This window comes from Peromyscus maniculatus, chromosome 21, assembly GCF_049852395.1.
Source record: "Peromyscus maniculatus bairdii isolate BWxNUB_F1_BW_parent chromosome 21, HU_Pman_BW_mat_3.1, whole genome shotgun sequence".
In the NCBI taxonomy this organism is placed as follows: Eukaryota; Metazoa; Chordata; class Mammalia; order Rodentia; family Cricetidae; genus Peromyscus; species Peromyscus maniculatus.
In genome coordinates, this window is record NC_134872.1 from 29,963,302 (window position 1) to 29,980,442 (window position 17,141).

General features: G+C 46.6%; 1 pseudogene; it reads left to right on the forward strand.

The window, feature by feature from the left end:
* The first annotated feature begins 3,855 nt into the window (after window positions 1-3,855).
* On the forward strand, window positions 3,856-5,659 carry LOC102905407 (BTB/POZ domain-containing protein KCTD20 pseudogene; annotated as a pseudogene).
* Window positions 5,660-17,141: the final 11,482 nt, after the last annotated feature.

The window sequence follows — 17,141 nt, forward strand, 5'->3', positions numbered from 1 at the left end:
GCTCAGAGGTTAAGAGCACTGCCTGCTCTTCCAGAGGTTCTGAGTTCAGTTCCCAGCACCCACATAGTGGCTAATAACCATCTGTAGTGAGATCTGGCGCCCTCTTGTGTGTACATAATAAATAAATAAATCTTTAAAAAAAAAAAAAAAAAAAAAAAAGAAAATTCAGGCCGGGCCGTGGTGGTGCACGCCTTTAATCCCAGCAATCAGGAGGCAGACGCAGGCAGATCTCAGCATTTGAAGCCAGCCTGGTCTCCAGAGCTAGTTCCAGGGCAGTTAGGAAAACACAGAGAAACCCTGTCTTGGAAAAAAACAAACAAAAAAAAAAACAAAAAAACATACACACACACAAAAAACCCCAACCCAAAACAACCTCCCCCCCCCAAAAAAAAAACAAGAAAACTCCAAAAGTGACTCGTTTTAAGTTGTAGAAATTATTGAGGAGCATAAGTAACTTCACACTGTCCATCCCTATCCATCCAATCCAGGACATGAACTGTCCCTTCCTTGGTTGTGTGTACCCCACTGGGTATGCTGCCCGTCCAGTAGCCAGCCTGTGATCAAGTAGCTCTCTTAACTGTCCTTACCAATGTCTCCCAAGTGCAGGTGCAGGAGAAGCAATGCCAGGCTGTAAACAATGAAGGCCAGACTAACTGATGCCATCTGGCAACAACAAGGCGCGGGCACGCACGGGCTGTTCAGTTCCATCAATTCCCAGGAGATATCAACTGACTGTCTCTAATGTGTCAGGCACTGTACTAGGCATGGTTTTTGTTGTTGTTGTGTTTGTTTGTTTTGATTTTTCAAGATAGGGTTTCTCTGTCTGGCCTTGGCTGTCCTGGAACTTACTTTGTAGACCAGGCTAGCCTCAAACTCACAGAAATCTGCCTGCCTCTGTCTGCCAGTGCTGGGATTAAAAACATGCACTACCACTGCCCAGCTTCTAGGCATTTTTTTTTTTTTTCTGAGACAGGGTTTCTCTGTGTAGCTTTGGAGCTTGTCCTGGAACTCGCTCTGTAGACCAGGCTGGCCTTGAACTCACAGAGATCTTCCTGCCTCTGCCTCCCTAGTGCTGGGATTAAAGGTGTGCGCCACCACTGCTGGGCCTCTAGGCTTGTTTTTACAGGACAGCTCCATTGTACATCTCTTTGGTCCCCCACCGAGGGGAAGTCCTCAGAGTCTCAGATCATGCCAGGCTCTTGTGTAGGTATTTCATTTGGAGACCCCAGTGAGATTCTACACTCTATACAGAACTCAGCCTCACTCTGGGCCATGGGGAAGCTGCAGAAGAGGTGCCCCCTGAAGATGTTCAAGGGGTTCATGTCTCCTGCTGAGGTCTGAAAAGACTGCTGTGTTCCTGGACAGGAATCTCAAGCTGATAAGAGTCCTTGTGGTTCCCCTGGGAGGTAAGTCTGGGCTCTGAATTCAGTTCTGGATCGTAGGAAGTACACTCAGTTGAGTTTTCCCTGGGTTGGGAAGGTCATCCCTTACCGGAGGAGTCTTTCCCTGTACTTTCTGTTTACATCGGAACACCAATTGTGAAAGACCTGGTTGGCTACATTAGAACTCTTTGAAAAGTACAAGTGAGTCTTCCATAAAGATAAGTTCTATAAGATTAACTAAGTAAATAAGCTCAAGATAAAGGTCTGGGGGAGGATCTGGTGTGGCCTGGGTCATACAGAGAGCACAAAGGTCACCAAGCTATTAACCACTTCAGCTCCTAGCCTTCTGGGCGGAAAACAGGTTGTATATTTCTCCCTGTGAGGAGACAACCTTGTGTGTTTAAGGTTTTTTGGTTCCCCTAGTGCTTATCTGTGAGCCTAAGGACCTCCTTCCTCATATACTCCTGGGCCGGCCCCCTCACCCCCCCACCCCCGCTTCCCTGTCCCCACTTCATGGGTCTCACTTGGAGCTGCCTCCTCTTCTTGTTGCCATCTTCAGTTTGGTCCCTTTAAAGAGGAGGAGACAACTCCTACCTCCTCACATTCCCCCCTCCCCTTCCCACTTCTCAGTTCCCTGCTTATGATCTCGTGAAAGCTTGAAACTAGTCAATTCCCACTCCCCATCCTTCCCTCCTTTTCCCAAAGGGCTCCTCCGGACAGTTGGGAGAGTGGACCTGAGGGATGTGGGAGCCACAGTGCAGGTAGGAGCAAGGCGGCCCTTTTCCAAACTTCTTTGCCCCTGCGGAGACCCCAGGCATATTACAGACTTGCCAGCCAATGCGTCCAGGCCCCATCTCAGAGTGACCAAGGGCTGTGTGGGAAATTCCTTAGCTGCACTTGTTGGGCGGGGGGGGGGGGGGGGGGGGGGGGGGACACGGACTGGAAAGAGAAGCTATGCAGGGCGTGTGTGTGTGTGTGTGTGTGTGTGTGTGTGTGTGTGTGTGTGTGTGTATTGGGTTCTTTCTTTCAATTCTCTAAGCCTGCTTCTGAGACAGGATAGTTCTTCTGTTCACAGAACTCCTCTGTACCACCTGGGGCCCCCTTGCTTTGTTTCTACTTTTCAGTTATAAAGACAGACAAAGCAGGGGGGGGGAGGAATGCCACTATTTTGTGAGTGCCTTAGATGTCTGGTTTTCTTTCTAATGGTCTCTAGGTTACAGGTACCTATAAGTTTAAAAGAGCCAAACATATATAATTGGCCCACACAGGAGCCTAGATCTCCCTGCCTCATAGAATCATTCTATCATCCTACAATTTGATGTCTTTATGAAAGGGTTATCTGCCCTCATATGCACCCACACACAAACTGGTTATGGATATACAGATGACTAGGTTCAGTCTTAGAGAAAAACAAATCCTGGCTGCTCTTGCAGAGGACTCGGGGTTCACAACCATCTGTTACTCCGGTTCCAGGAGATCCAACACCCTCTTCTGGCCTCCAAGGGCACCAGGCATGCATGTGGTACACAGACATACATGCAAATAAAATACATGTACACATAAAATAAATACGTACAAATTAAAAAAAAAAGAAAGAAAAATAACTCCTTTAGGGTATGTGTAAGATTTTTTTAAATTGTCATACGTTGTTTGAGCTCACTGAAAAGCTGGCTCTGCAGATGGAGTTTGGTCCACCCACTTCAGATCCAAGCATGTTTGACTCAAAGTTTTTTCCAAAGCCCACATCCTGGGTCAGGCAGGCCCCCTGACTCTGTGACAGGGAAAAGGAGAACGGAACATCCTAGGAAAAGGCATTGTGTGCTTGAGAGCAGCTAAGGGGTAAACTATTTCCAATAGAGGCTACTATCTTTCTTCCTTCCTTCCTTCCTTCCTTCCTTCCTTCCTTCCTTCCTTCCTTCCTTCCTTCCTTTTTTTTTCTCGGAGCTGAGGACCGAACCCAGGGCCTTGTGCTTGCTAGGCAAGTGCTCTACCACTGAGCTAAATCCCCAACCCCTATTATTTATTTCATAGTGTAAAGGCGTCCATGATAAAACCAACTAACAGGATGCTCATACAGGGAAAAGATAAAAGGGGCCCTCTGCCTAAGCATTTTCAAAAATGACCCAGCATCACAGTCAGCTAAATGCTGTTAGGTTTTATAACATCGACTTAATAAAAATGATAAAGCTGTATTACCCAGAAACTTACATGTCCTAATGGTTTGCCAGTGCGTACACAGGGCAGACTAATTTATTACATTACCTCACTGAATAATTTGGGTCCAACCTTCTTTTATGAAGCCCACTTTGCATTTGACTATGCCCCTCAGCCAGCAAGCCTTCCATATCCTCACATAACGCCACTTCCGGAAGACAGCAAGGCCTCACGCTTCCGGGGCGGAAGCAAGCGGAGCCACGAGCCCTTCACCATTGTATCAGAGAGACTTGGAAACAGCAGCGTAGGCTTTGGAGGTAGCTCTCGCCCCCAAGCCCCAGAGGAAGGGACACTGCTTGTAGATGGCACACATTTTGTGGTAAATCCTCAGATTTTCACCGCTCGTCCCGATACCATGTTGGGAAGAATGTTTGGACCAGAAAGAGAATACAACTTCACAACGCCCAGTGAAAAGGGGGAGTATGAGCTTGCAGAAGGCATCAGTGCCACTGTGTCCCGCACAGTGCTGTATTATTACAAAGCTGGCATCACCAGCTGTCCCGATGGCATCTCTATCCCAGATCTGAGGGGCACGTGCGACTACCACTGCATTAACTTTGACTTCGACACTATCCGATGTCAAGATCTGAGTGCTTTACTTCATGAGCTGTCCAACGATGGTGCCCACAAGCAGTTTGATCACTACCTCGAGGAACTGATTCTGCCCATCATGGTGGGCTGTGCCAAGAAAGGGGAGCGAGAGTGCCACATTGTTGTGCTGACAGATGAGGATTCTATGGACTGGGATGAAGACCACCCCCACCCACCCACCCACTGGGGAAGAGTATTCCCAAATTCTCCATAGCTCCAAGCTCTACAGGTTCTTCAAGTATATCGAGAATCAAGGTATTGCTAAAATGGTGTTAAAAAAAAAATGGGGCCTGAAGATCATTCACATTGGAATTGAAGGCTACTCTACCTGTAAAGAAAAGATCGAGAGGAGACCTCGTGGGAGGTCTGAAGTGATCTACAATTACGTGCAACGCCCCTTTATCCAGATGTCGTGGGAAAAGGATGGGAAAAGGAAGAAAAGAGTCACCATGTGGATTTCCAGTGGGTTCGCAGGAAATCCCTCACTAACTTGGTGGCTGCTGGAGAGGATGTCTTGGAAGACCAGGAGATAATAATGCACCACCCACCGCAAGTGGACGAACTTGACGGCTCTTAACGCTCCACTCTCTCAGATGGCTCCTAATGACTTCCAAGATTAGGGACAAATGGGATCTGCCCCTTGCCAGAGCTCTTCTCTATGTGGGTACCCCAACCTGGCTTCCCTGTCCTCCTGTGGGTCCTCACCCCAAGGAGATGCTTCCTCCTATTTCCATCCCCTCTCAGTTATTAACGTGCCCTTTTCTGAGTCTGCCTCTGGCCGGGTGGAGAAGCTCTCTGGTAAATAGGCGACCAGCTTAGCCAGCCCTGGTAAACAACTATTTTGAGTCTGGTGCTGTTGGTGGAGTCTTGTACAACTGCAGGAGAGGAAGTGGACTCCTGTCGCCTCATGGTTGGCGCAGTGGCCCACACCCTTTACGGCTGGCGGGTGGGTTTTGCAACAGACAAATGGCTTAATAGCAAAAGGACCAAATGTCAAAGCAAACAGTCTGTGTGCTGGGGCAGGTGTGCCCCGCTGCGGAGGTGTGCCAGGGTGGATGAAAGGCAGTTCCTGGGTGCTGCACCCAGATGCCATCTGGATAGAATGGCTTTAAGGAATCCCCGAGAGCTGAGGCTCCTCAGCTCTGCTTTTCATTAGCACGGGAACAATCCGACACATAAGACAGGGTCTGCAGCAGGAAGAGCCTTGACCCTTTGGCTTCAGGATTCAGAGCCCAAACTGACGCTTCATTTGGAAGCAAAACTTGGAAATTGGGTGGCAGAAAGACTCCAGATCAGGCCAGGGGAACCTGTACCCTGGGACAGCGAGGTGCTGTGGGTGTGGTGGGAAACCTGGTACCTTCCTGTGAGCTCCAGGGAGGAGGGTTGTGGTGAGCTGGACGGGAATCATCACCTGGGCAGGTGCTGCTCCAGAGTTCTCACACCAATACATTCACATTCTCTCTCTCTCTCTCTCTCTCTCTCTCTCTCTCTCTCTCTCTCTCTCTCTCTCTCTCTCTCAGTAGCACATAAGCTGCTGGAACATGGTAAGAAAATGATACTACTCTCCCCAGGGTCAGGTCTAGGCCTTATTTGGTTTGATCTGTTCCAGGCTGGTCTCGAACTCACAAAGATCTGCCTGGCTCTGACTTCTGAGTGCTGGGATTAAAGGCATGCGCCACCACTGCCTGGCTTGATCTGTTCACTTTTTTTCCAGAGCTGAGGACCGAACCCAGAGCTTTGCACTTGCTAGGCAAGTGCTCTACCACTGAGCTAAATCCCCAAACCCTGTTCACTCTTACATGTGTGGTAGATGGCAATCCAGATCAGTCCTCAGCCCCTTCCTCTGACATTTCCATGGCTGTTTGCGGAGTCAAGAGCCAGACAGCCGTGTGTCTGGGATTATCTTACTTCCTGGTAGAAGTTGACCTTTGAGTCCGTCCTCCACCCTGGACATTTTCTCATCATAGGTGGTGCATGTAAGCTGTTTCCTTCAAGTTCCTTAAAGAACATGGTTGGTTGTTGAAGTCGGCTCCCAATAGGAACCGTAGAATAGACTACTTGATGGCTGCAAAGTCAGGCTTGGGAAGCCCATCTCCAGGACTGAAGAGCAAGAATGTTCTTAAAAGGGTGTTTTCTGTGTTGTGCAGCATCACAGTGGGAGTTGGTGAGAGATCTTCCTTGCTCAGAAAAGAACTGAAGGGTAACTAAGCAGCCCCCGTCTTTGTGGTCATCCTTGGTGTCTTGGTGAGGTTGAATACGGGTTAAGGTTATCTGTGTCCAGAAGTTACTTCTGGGAAGTTGATTGGCTTGTGTTTGAGGTCAGGTTCGGCCTTGACTCTGTTGGTGCTACATGGTTGTCCACTAGCAGCTGACTGGCCCAGGCACTGGTTCCGTGGTGCTTCCTCTGTGCTAATCAGTAGCCACTGGAGTGTGATTGTGTGTGTGTGTGTGTGTGTGTGTGTGTGTGTGTGTGTGTGTGTGTGTGATGTGTGCATGTTGAGGTGTGAGCACAGTCCTTGTCCTTTGGAGTTGGTCACTGCCTTCGGCCTTTGATGGACTAGGTCTTATCCTGCATCCCAAATAAGTTAATGTGCTGTGGCTCCAGCCACAGGGGGGGTTTGAGTAGGGGGCACTCTAGGCTGATCGGGGACTGGATGACAGTGACTAAAGGCTGGGACTCAGGCTTGTGGAGAGGAGGCTTCTTTAGCACCCTCAGCCTCACCCCTGCACCCCCTTACCTGAATTCCACTGTCACTGTAGTTGGGTGCCTCCCCTCACTCTCCCCTACTGTTCCCAGAGTTGGGACATTCTTCAGTGGTCCTTGCAGGATCAAGGGCTGGGGCGCAGTCTCTGGAGTTGGTTACTGGCTGTATGAGTGAGAGAACTTCTCTAAGAAAATGATGGATTGGGGGCTCATGTGTCTTTTGTAAGTGCCTGAGTAAGTAAGCTGTGCTGTGCACAGACATGGGCACAGGAGACAAGTGACTTTCCCTGGAGACTCAGAGCATCTTAGCAAGACAAAAGATAACCCGAACTTGAGGCTTGACTGTTTGTTCAGCGCGTCCTTGTAGCCTGTGGTAGTTGAGGAGAAACACCTGCCGGTAAGGAGTTGGAGAACCCGGACACAGTTATTAGAATGTCAAAAATGACATGGCTCTCCCTGGTGGGAAAAGGTGACGCAGAAGTCAAAGAAGACTGAAGAGATTGGGTGCGGTCGCCAGAGTCGCTTTACCCGCCCCTCAGGAGAGTGCAGGAGGCGCCATCCTCTCAGTCAGAGGATGTGTCTTCGGGAGAAGGAGTGTTCAGAGCACAGGCTTCAACCCAAACTGTGTGCTTCAGAGTTGATTTTTTGTTATTTTGTCTTGTTTTTGTTTTTGTTTTTTTCCGGAGCTGAGGACCGAACCCAGGGTTTTGAGTTTGCTAGGCAAGCGCTCTACCACTGAGTTAAATCCCCAACCCCCAGAGTTGATTTTTTTAAGTTTAGTGCTGTGCTTGCAGCCAGCACCTGTGGCCACCCGCAGCTTCTGAGGCGGGTGCAGGGGGCACAGCAGGACATGCCACCTTCCCAGGAGGCAGAGCCACGTTTGTGTCTGGATGGGATCAGTTCTGGGAAAATTACATTTTCTCCCAGTGGCAAAATGCTTGTAGGTTTGGCCTCTTACTTTGTATTGACTTTTGATTTTGCAATTGTCCACCCACCGGTGTTTATGGAATCCTGTGTACAGGATGCTTTTTCTATAATAAAGTATTTTTTTAATGTATTCTTTTTTTTATTTTATTTTTTATTTTTTTGGTTTTTTAGAGACAGGCTTTGGTGCCTATCCTGGATCTCACTCTGTAGACCAGGCTGGACTCACAAAGATTTGCCTGGCTCTGCCTCCCGAGTGCTGGGATTAAAGGCGTGCGCCACCACCGCCCGGCTTTGATGTATTCTTTAATCTTTTATTTTTATGTGGAGGGGTGTTCTGCCTGCATGTGTGTCTGTGTACCACAGTGCTCCTGGGGGCCAGAAATGGCTGTCGGATCTCCCATGACTGCAGTTACAGATGGCTGTGAGCTGCCATGTGGGTGCTGGGATTTGAACTCAGATCCTCTGGATGAGCAGTCAGTGCTCTTAACCAGTGAGCCATCTCTCCAGCCCCAACAACGTCTTTTTATTTGTTAAAAACAAAACAAAACAAAACAACAACAAAAATAAACCGGATGCTGCTGCACGATATCTTCTAGGTCGAACAACCACCACCTTTCACTTTTGCTGTGTCTGCTCAAAGCAGTCACCCTTGGACTTGCTAATGTCGGTAAGCCTCACGTGGGAGGGGTCATGGAACCCTCACAGTAGTCACTGGACACTCCTCCCAGCAATGAGGCCCTAATGACATAAAGCTTCAAGGTTTTCTGGAGCAAGGAAATGAGGATATACAGGCCAAAAGCTAAAAACAGGGGTACGGGGTCACCTGTGCAGCTATGCTGGGTAAAGCCTCAATGAAAACATGTCACTGGCCTAACACCCCCCATTAGGAAAAATTTCCTACAGCAAATAGAAAGTATTTATTAATGTTATTATGTCTCGTGGTAAGCCAGACCAGGAAAACCTCCTTATCTATAAAAAAGATGTATTGCTCCCCATGTCTCTCACGGCAGGGGGATGGATCTCTCGCCTGGTGGAAGATCTTAAGTGTTAGCACCCACTCTCAAGCAAGGACAAGGCAAAGAGCAATGACTGAGCCCTCGGTGTCTCCCGAATGGTCATATGTGGACGCCGTGAATAGGGAACCTTGTACATACCTAACAACTGATATGGGACCTGCATGCTAGTACACTTGGCCATGCCTTCTAGCCTGGCTTCCAGTTCTCCTCTTAGCAAAAGCTAATTCCAGGGCTGAGAGGCAACTGGTTACCTGATTCTGTAAAAAGTTCCCAAGAGAGAGTTAAATAAGACAGAGGTTCTGCGCGGGGCCAGTCAGCACGACAGGCTTAGCCCCGGGCACTCATTTAAACACTAAGTCACAGGTGTCACCCCGTGGATCCAACACACTCGGGAAAAGAATCCACTACCACCTGAGGAGGAAGAACCCTTCCTCGTCACCTTCCAGAAATGATGGGGACCAGCTCTTCAGCCCTGCCCCCCTTACAAACCTGGAAGCCAATGGGTCTACACACACACACACACACACACACACACACACACACACACACACACACAGTCAAAGCTTGAGGAATGCATAGGAGACATTTGGAGATAGCCCCAATGGCTACCCAGGGCTGGACTCTGACACACAAAATTTGTTTTTACTAGTTCTGCTGCTTCTAAAAATAATATATACACACACACACACACACACACACACACACACGCACGCACGCACGCACGCACGCACGCACGCGCACACACACACACACAATTGTCTGATGTCTTTAGTGAGTTATGCCTGACTATGCATCCGAATAACAGCTGGTCCTTATAAATGATATATTTTCCTAAAAATCAATTTCTGATTCTAAGGCTGGTTTGATAGCAATTATAGGTGACCACCTTACTCATGGGTCTCCCAGGTCTTCATGTCCCTCTCTTCTAGGTTTAATGTCAGGCCCTGCTTAACTAACTGGTTGTTAAATGTGGCCAAACAATGAGCAGCCTCTGTTAAATTCATGTACCTGAGGACACAATACAACCCCTTTTATAACAAGTCGATGGTTTGACTTTTCCTAAGACCAGTGGGGAATGAACTGCCCCAGAAATAACTCCATAATGTCCTAGTCTTCCCCAGCTGCTCCCCGGCAGCTGAGCACATCCTACAGAGCCGAGCAGAATATTCTCGGGCAGCTGCACCTGCAGCTTCTGAAGGTCCATTGTTTTACAACATTCAACAAATGGTTGTAATCAACTGAACTGAAAATGTCGAAACTTCTTGCTCCCCCCGCCCCCCCCCCACTCTGGTGTGATTGATCGTGGGGTTTGGCTTTATAAACCCTACCCTGCGTCACTTCAGGGCAAGTGTTCTTTATGGCAGGAGCCTCCTCTTATTTGTAGGCTTGAAAAAAGCACTCTGAAACGGCCTTTTATATTCATGGAGGTCTGTAATCTACTCCTGGGGGTATTTCACAGGCACACAGGGGAAGGCCTGGCTCTCCTGTGAATCAATTTACATCCAACACCGAGGAGAGGGAAATCCAAGTGAAAGTTTCAGAAGTAAACAGATATTAACTGGAAAGCAGCATAATTTGGAAGCAGTATAAATAGTTTTCAAATTAACGACATCTTTTCTCAACATTCACTTTTTTGGGTTCATTAGGATGCTGAACATTGTGTGACAAAAGGATACCCTTTTAGTATGTTGTTCTTTTTTAAATCTCTTGATTATTTATGTATATATTTTTAAGATTTACTTACTATGTATACAGTGTTCTGTCTGCATGTACACCTGCAGGCCAGAAGAGGGCACCAGATCTCACTACAGATGGGTGTGAACCACCATATGGTTACTTGGACTTGAACTCAGAACCTCTGGAAGAGCAGCCAGTGCCCTTAACCTCTGAGCCATCTCTGCAACTCCCCCTCACTCTGTAGATCAGACAGTCCCTGCCTCCCGAGTGCTGGGATTAAAGGCGTGTGTCATCACCTCCCGGCTGAAGAAACTTTTTTCCCCCTTGTGTTACACACTGAACCAGGGCCTTCTCAGGCCTGGTCAGGCTGGTGCTTAACCACTAGGCTAACCTCTCAACACCATAACAGAACTATAGTACCAAAGGATTAAGCAACTTTCCACTTAGTGAATGTCAACATCTTTACTGTTAAGTGAAATCACCTTCTGGCAGGATGACTGTCTCATTGAGTTTCACTTTCAGCTCTAACTCTGAACTTGTCTTAGGCTTTTTTTTTTTTTTTCCGAGACAGGGTGTCTCTGTGTACCTTTGCCTTTCCTGGAACTCACTTTGTAGACCAGGCTGGCCTCGAACTCACAGAGATCCGCCTGCCTCTGCCTCCCTTGAACTTGTATTGACTGAGATGGGAACTCATTTTGCTTACAATGGCTCTATCTATGGGGAAATGCTTGTCAACGGCTGTGGCATCAATGATGGAGGACAGACATTTAAGCCATTTACCAGTTTATGTGCAAACCGTCACCTAGCATCTCCACTATTACAGCTCAGCCTCTCTCTTGGCGATCTAAAACCCATTAGCTGTGCAGAGTCCCTCCACTGCCCCAAGTCCCAAAGCTTGAAAAACCACCTTGATAAATATTTTTGTGTATTTTCCAGATATATGTATATATATTATACACACACATAGACACATTTTTGTTTTCTTTAAAAGATAGTCTCTGTAGGTCCAGTTAGCCTAGAACTATCTAGACCAGGCTGGCCTTGAACTCAGAGATCCTCCTGCTTCTTCCTCTGCCTCCAGAGTGCTGGGATTAAAGGTGAGTCATTTTAAATTATTCCTTTTTTTTTTTTTTAAATGTGCAATGGTGTTTCGTCTACATGTATGTCTGTGTGAGGGCATCAGATTCCCTGGAGCTGGACTTATAGACAGTTGTGAGCTACCATGTGGGTGCTGAGAATTGAACCTGGGTCTGGGTCCTCTGGGGGAGCAGCCATCACTCCAGCCCCGACAGCTCATTTAAAAAAAAAAAAAGAAAAAGAAAAACATTTCGTGTGTGTGTGTGTGTGTGTGTGTGTGTGTGTGTGTGTGTGTGTGTGTGTGTGCCAGTGCTCATGTGAAGGTCAGAGGAAAACTTGCCAAAGTCATCATGTAGGCCTCAGGGATCAAACTCAGGTCGTCACACTTGGTGGCAGGCACCTTTACCCCCTGAATCATCTCACTGGTCCTGCCCTCCTCTTTAAAATAAGCCTTGTTGTACAAGCAGGACTTACTTGGAGCCTGCTTTTGATATCGATTATATGGATTTCCCAAGTATATGTATGTTTAAAGGAAGGGATAGAATTTGTGTTTTTAGACGGAAATAAATTTGAGTCAGCATCTGTTACATTCTGTTAAAAAACTGAATAATTAAGGTGGGTGCAGTGCACATCTTTAATACTAGTACTCAGTACCACACAGTGAGAACCTGTCTCAAATACAACACAAAAAATTGAATAATTTCCCGAACATTAAAAAATGCTATAGCTGTATTGCATTATAAACTAAAATATTTTAAAATATTTATTTATTATGTATACAGTGTGCCTGCAGGCCAGAAGAGGATATCAGATCTAATTACAGGTGGTTGTGAGTCACCATATGGGTGATGGGAATTGAACTCAGGTCCTCTGGAAGAGCAGCCAGTGCTCTTCTTAACCACTGAGCCACCTCTCCAGCCCTAACTAAAATATTTTAAATCATTACATTTTGGAGGTAATTATGCCTCACATGGAGCTTCTGAACTTAACATGTTCTACTGTCCTGAAAAGATAAACTAGGAAACATTGATCAAGGCATTTTGTGTAATTAAGAGTGCACATTCTGAGCAGCTAAATGCCAATTCCACAGCACTGGCCTCTTGCCTGTCAGTCATCTCAGACTTGCTCCTTCACTCCAGTAACTGTAACGATCCTTCCAGGACAGCCTTCCCTGCCAAGGCTTCAGATTCTGCTTTTCAGTAACTGTTACCTGACATCAGTGCACAGTTTCATTGTATTATTACAAAAACAGGGATTTGTTTTGTTTTGGAGACAGGGTTTCTCTGTATAGTTTTGGTGCCTGTCCTAGATCTCGCTCTGTAGACCAGGCTGGCCTCGAACTCACAGAGATCCGCCTGGCTCTGCCTCCCGAGTGCTGGGATTAAAGACGTGTGCCACCACCGCCCGTGAGTCAGGTATATCAGGGCATTTGTAGTTCCAGGGTCTCGGTCCAGGCAGTAAACAAGACTGCTTGAACCTAGGATTTCAAGGTCAGCTTGGGCGATACAGGTGACCTCACTACAAAACAAATAAAAATAGCACCAAGACCATAGTCAGGGTCTTCTCTCCATTTATCTGTTGTACTTAACCTCTGTCCTCTGTTTTAAAAAAGGTTATTGCCCGGCGGTGGTGACACACGCCTTTAATCTCAGCACTCGGGAGGCAGAGGCCTGGTCACCAAAGCGAGATCCAGGAAAGGCGCAAAGCTACACAGAGAAACCCTGTCTTGGAAAAAGAAAAACAAAACACAACAAAACAAAAAACCGAACAGGTTATCATGCCTGTATTGTCTAGACTGCCCGGGGAACTGCGCATCCTGGAAGTGGGTGGCACTGCCAGGGACAGAGGACAAGTCTCATGGATCTCTCCACAGCGGGGTGATGAATTTTGGAGTGGGGAGATGAGGGGGCAGCTTGGGAGTCTAGGTGGATGCTGGCGTAGGAGACCGCAAATGGAAGGCACGGGAGGTCCACTGCTGGCTTCCTTGCTAGCAAGCTGTTTCTCAGACCATCCAGCTTCTAGGAAGTCTCCCCTTTCCAGCAGTCCTGCCACTGTGCCTGACCTATTACAACTGCCCTATGGAGGCATTCTGCCCAGTCATCTCAGAGGGAGGGAGAGGAATGCATGGCTCAACTCAGAGCCCCAGGGATCTCCCAAGTTTAGCAAATTTAAAGCAGTCTTGCCAAGGAAAGTTTGAATACTGAAAGAGAAATGCCCTGGCTATGGGCATCTTCCTAACATGCATGGTGCAGGTGGACACTAAAAAAAAAAAAAAAAAAAAAAAAAAGGGAGGGGGGAGCCAGGTGGTGGTGGTGGTGGTGGTGGTGGTGGTGGTGGTGGTGGTGGTGGTGGTGGTGGTGGTGGTGGTGGTGGTGGTGGTGGTGGTGGTGGTGGTGGTGGTGGTGGTGGTGCACACCTTTAATCCCAGCACTCGGGAGGCAGGGGCAGGCGGATCTCTGTGATTTTGAGGCTAGCCTGGTCTACAGAGCAAGATCCAGGACAGGTACCAAAACAACACAGAGAAACCCTGTCTCAAAAAAACAAAACAAAACAAAACAAAACAAAACAAAACAAACCAAAAAACCAAAACCAAAACCAAAAGAACAAACAAATAAAATAAAAGGGGGGCTGGAAATGGCTCAGTGATGAAGAGCATGTATTGCTCTTACAGCTGTGTCCTGGGTTCAGTTCCCAGAAGCCAAATGGTGGCTCACAACCATCCAGTTCCTAGGGTGTTATATGGTAACTCCTTTTCAGGAGCCAGTGATACACATGATGTCAAAAGACTCATACACATAAAAAAAAAAAATAAAAAAAAAGACATGAAAACTATCCGTTCAGTGGCAGAATGCTTACTGAGTGTCATGGTTTGAGTACTATCTCCACGGGGCACCAGTGGGTGGGTCTCGGGGGTTATAGTATAGACCGGATTCCAGCTGAGGCTTCTACTTCCTGATCCGCTCAGATGTGAGCAAGCTGACTCATGCTTCCTCCTGACCAGAGAGCCTTCATCCCACAGATGTGAGCAAGCTGACTCAGGCTTCCTCCTGACCAGAGAAACTTCATCCCACAGATGTGAGCAAGCTGACTGACTCATGCTTCCTCATGACCAGAGAGCCTTCATCGCTTAAACTGCTCATTGTCAGGCATTTGGTCAATGTGAAAATGAATTAGTATATCTAGCAAACACAAGGCCAGGCCTGGGATGGGTTCCCAGAACTGAAAAATATTAGCGTTTATTCTGACATCCAACACTTTCTGTGGCATCGCGGAATGTTATCCTTGGAGTAAAACATCAAGTACCATCTTAATCATAGCTGCCGATTACCCGCAAGAGGCCCTGAAGAAGACAGGCTGCTGCTTCCTCACAGAAGGGCTGTGGGGGAGGTCATTAGGCCTTACCCGAGATATCAACACAGTGCACCCCCAGATGCACGTGATTCTACCCCAGTGGCACACGATTTTGAGAGGCACTCGAGTATACAGGAGGAAAGGTAACTGAAGGTGGGAGCTCCATTTCTGCAGCTTTGGGGAAGCTCTCCCACTGCCGAAGCACAACTTTGCTGTGATACAGCTGTGGTGGAGTTACCCACACTCCTGTAAGGCGCCTTCACCCACGCTCCTGGAAAGCGTCCACTCAAGTCACCAAGTCAGCAAGCTATTAGGGTAGAATGGTCCTCTGAGATGAGCAGACATTTATCCATGTTGCCCCAGGAAAAGTTAATATAAAAGGTGAAAAAAAATCGTGATAGGGATGCTGAAGTGTAGCTCTTCACAGTTGATGGATTCTGGTGGGGGCGGGGAAGGACTGGTTTTCTTTAAGGGGCTGCCCACTGGAAGTTTGATCATGATCCAGTGAGTATATGGGCAACACAAATTGGATTTGGTATTTTTTTTCCCCCTCTTTTGTTTTGGGGGAGGTCACAAGGGTGGGGAGTGGACCTGGGAGAACTGGGAAGAAAATGTGATCAGGGTGCATGATGTGAAATTTCCAAATAATCAATAAAAATATGTTATAAAAAAAAAGATTACCACCCCCCCCAAAAAAAAGGTGCTAAAACTTGTCATATAAACAATACCCAGGACATTTTCTTTTATTCATATATATGAGTGTTTCTACTATATTACATTAAATATTTGAATCTTCAAAAAGAGGTCAAACTAAATGACACATAACATATTATGAATTATGAATTTATTAAGCACCAAAGGTATACAGCAATGGTTGGTACATAAAAAGCACAGTTATTGATATAATTTCCTGCCATTAAGCTTACAATCTAAAGTAAAATACAAGAATATTGTCAGCCTACATCAAAAGTTTCCTAAACTTAGAATTGGCTACTTTGGCAAATGGATGAGGCAAAATGACCTATTTCAGGCAAAGTGTTAATAAGGCTTTGAACATGACACAAAAATATTTTATGTGTATCCGTCTTCCCTATTACATTAGGATAACTAAGGACAAAAAGAGCACTTAGAAATTTGATGAGCACAATGAATTATTTCAGATTGTCCCTAAAATTCAAACAGAGATGTTCACTGGCAAGGCCAGAAGCCAGCAAAACCCAAAAACAAACAGGAACTAGACCAAGTCTTTGTCTTTGCTCCACTTCAACCTCCCCATCTTCTTCCACACTAAGGGCTCCAATGCCACCCACCACAGAGAGAAGCACCTTCTCTTGATTCTGTATCATATAATTACCAAGTCAAACTTGCAGGAAGAGTCCTGTCTGAAGAGGACTGAGCAAAGACGGCAGTGGGGGCTCTGGCTATGCGATGACATGTAAGACGTGTAAGCCAAGGCTCAGGCATACATCTCCAAAGCGATGAGGGAAGCATGTGCACGCCTGCTTTTCTGCTCCCTATTTCTAGTGAGGTACCTAAGAACTTAGCATCGAGACCCTAGGCTACAAATTCTATTTGCCTAAGCGCATGGATAATACTTCATAAATACTTTTAAGGTGTTCACTGCTTGTCATTATTAGCTGGCAAAGGCACACTGAAGATATTTTGGTTCTTATTGTCAAACACAATTTTAGACTGCTAAACAAACACAAAGCATGTATTGTTTTTAATCACTTACAGTTTTCTTAATCACAAAAGAATATTAAAAAATAAAATAACTGGTTACAAGTTAGTTATCTGAAAGCAGAAATGTATTCTATAATGTGCATAACCAAGTATTTGAAAAAAGTCATGATTACAAACATTTGAATGGCAGAGTAATAGCATCCTGAGATACACTTTTTTGTATGTATGCATGAGTATATATTTCTGAATGTGTGCATAAGTGTGTGGATGTGGAGACCAGATGTCAATCTTGGGGTGTCTGTCATTCCTTAGGAGCCATCCACTTTGCTTCTTTTGAGACAAATATTCCCCTTGGATCTGGGGCTCACCAGTTAGGCTGGGTTGGCTACCCAGTGAGTCTAGGGATGTTCACCTCCAGGTTCAAACTCAGGTCCTCAGGCTGGTATGACAAGTACTTTACCAACTGAGCTCTTTCCTAGGCCCCTGAGATAGCCTTTATGGCAAAGCAATATAGTAGTG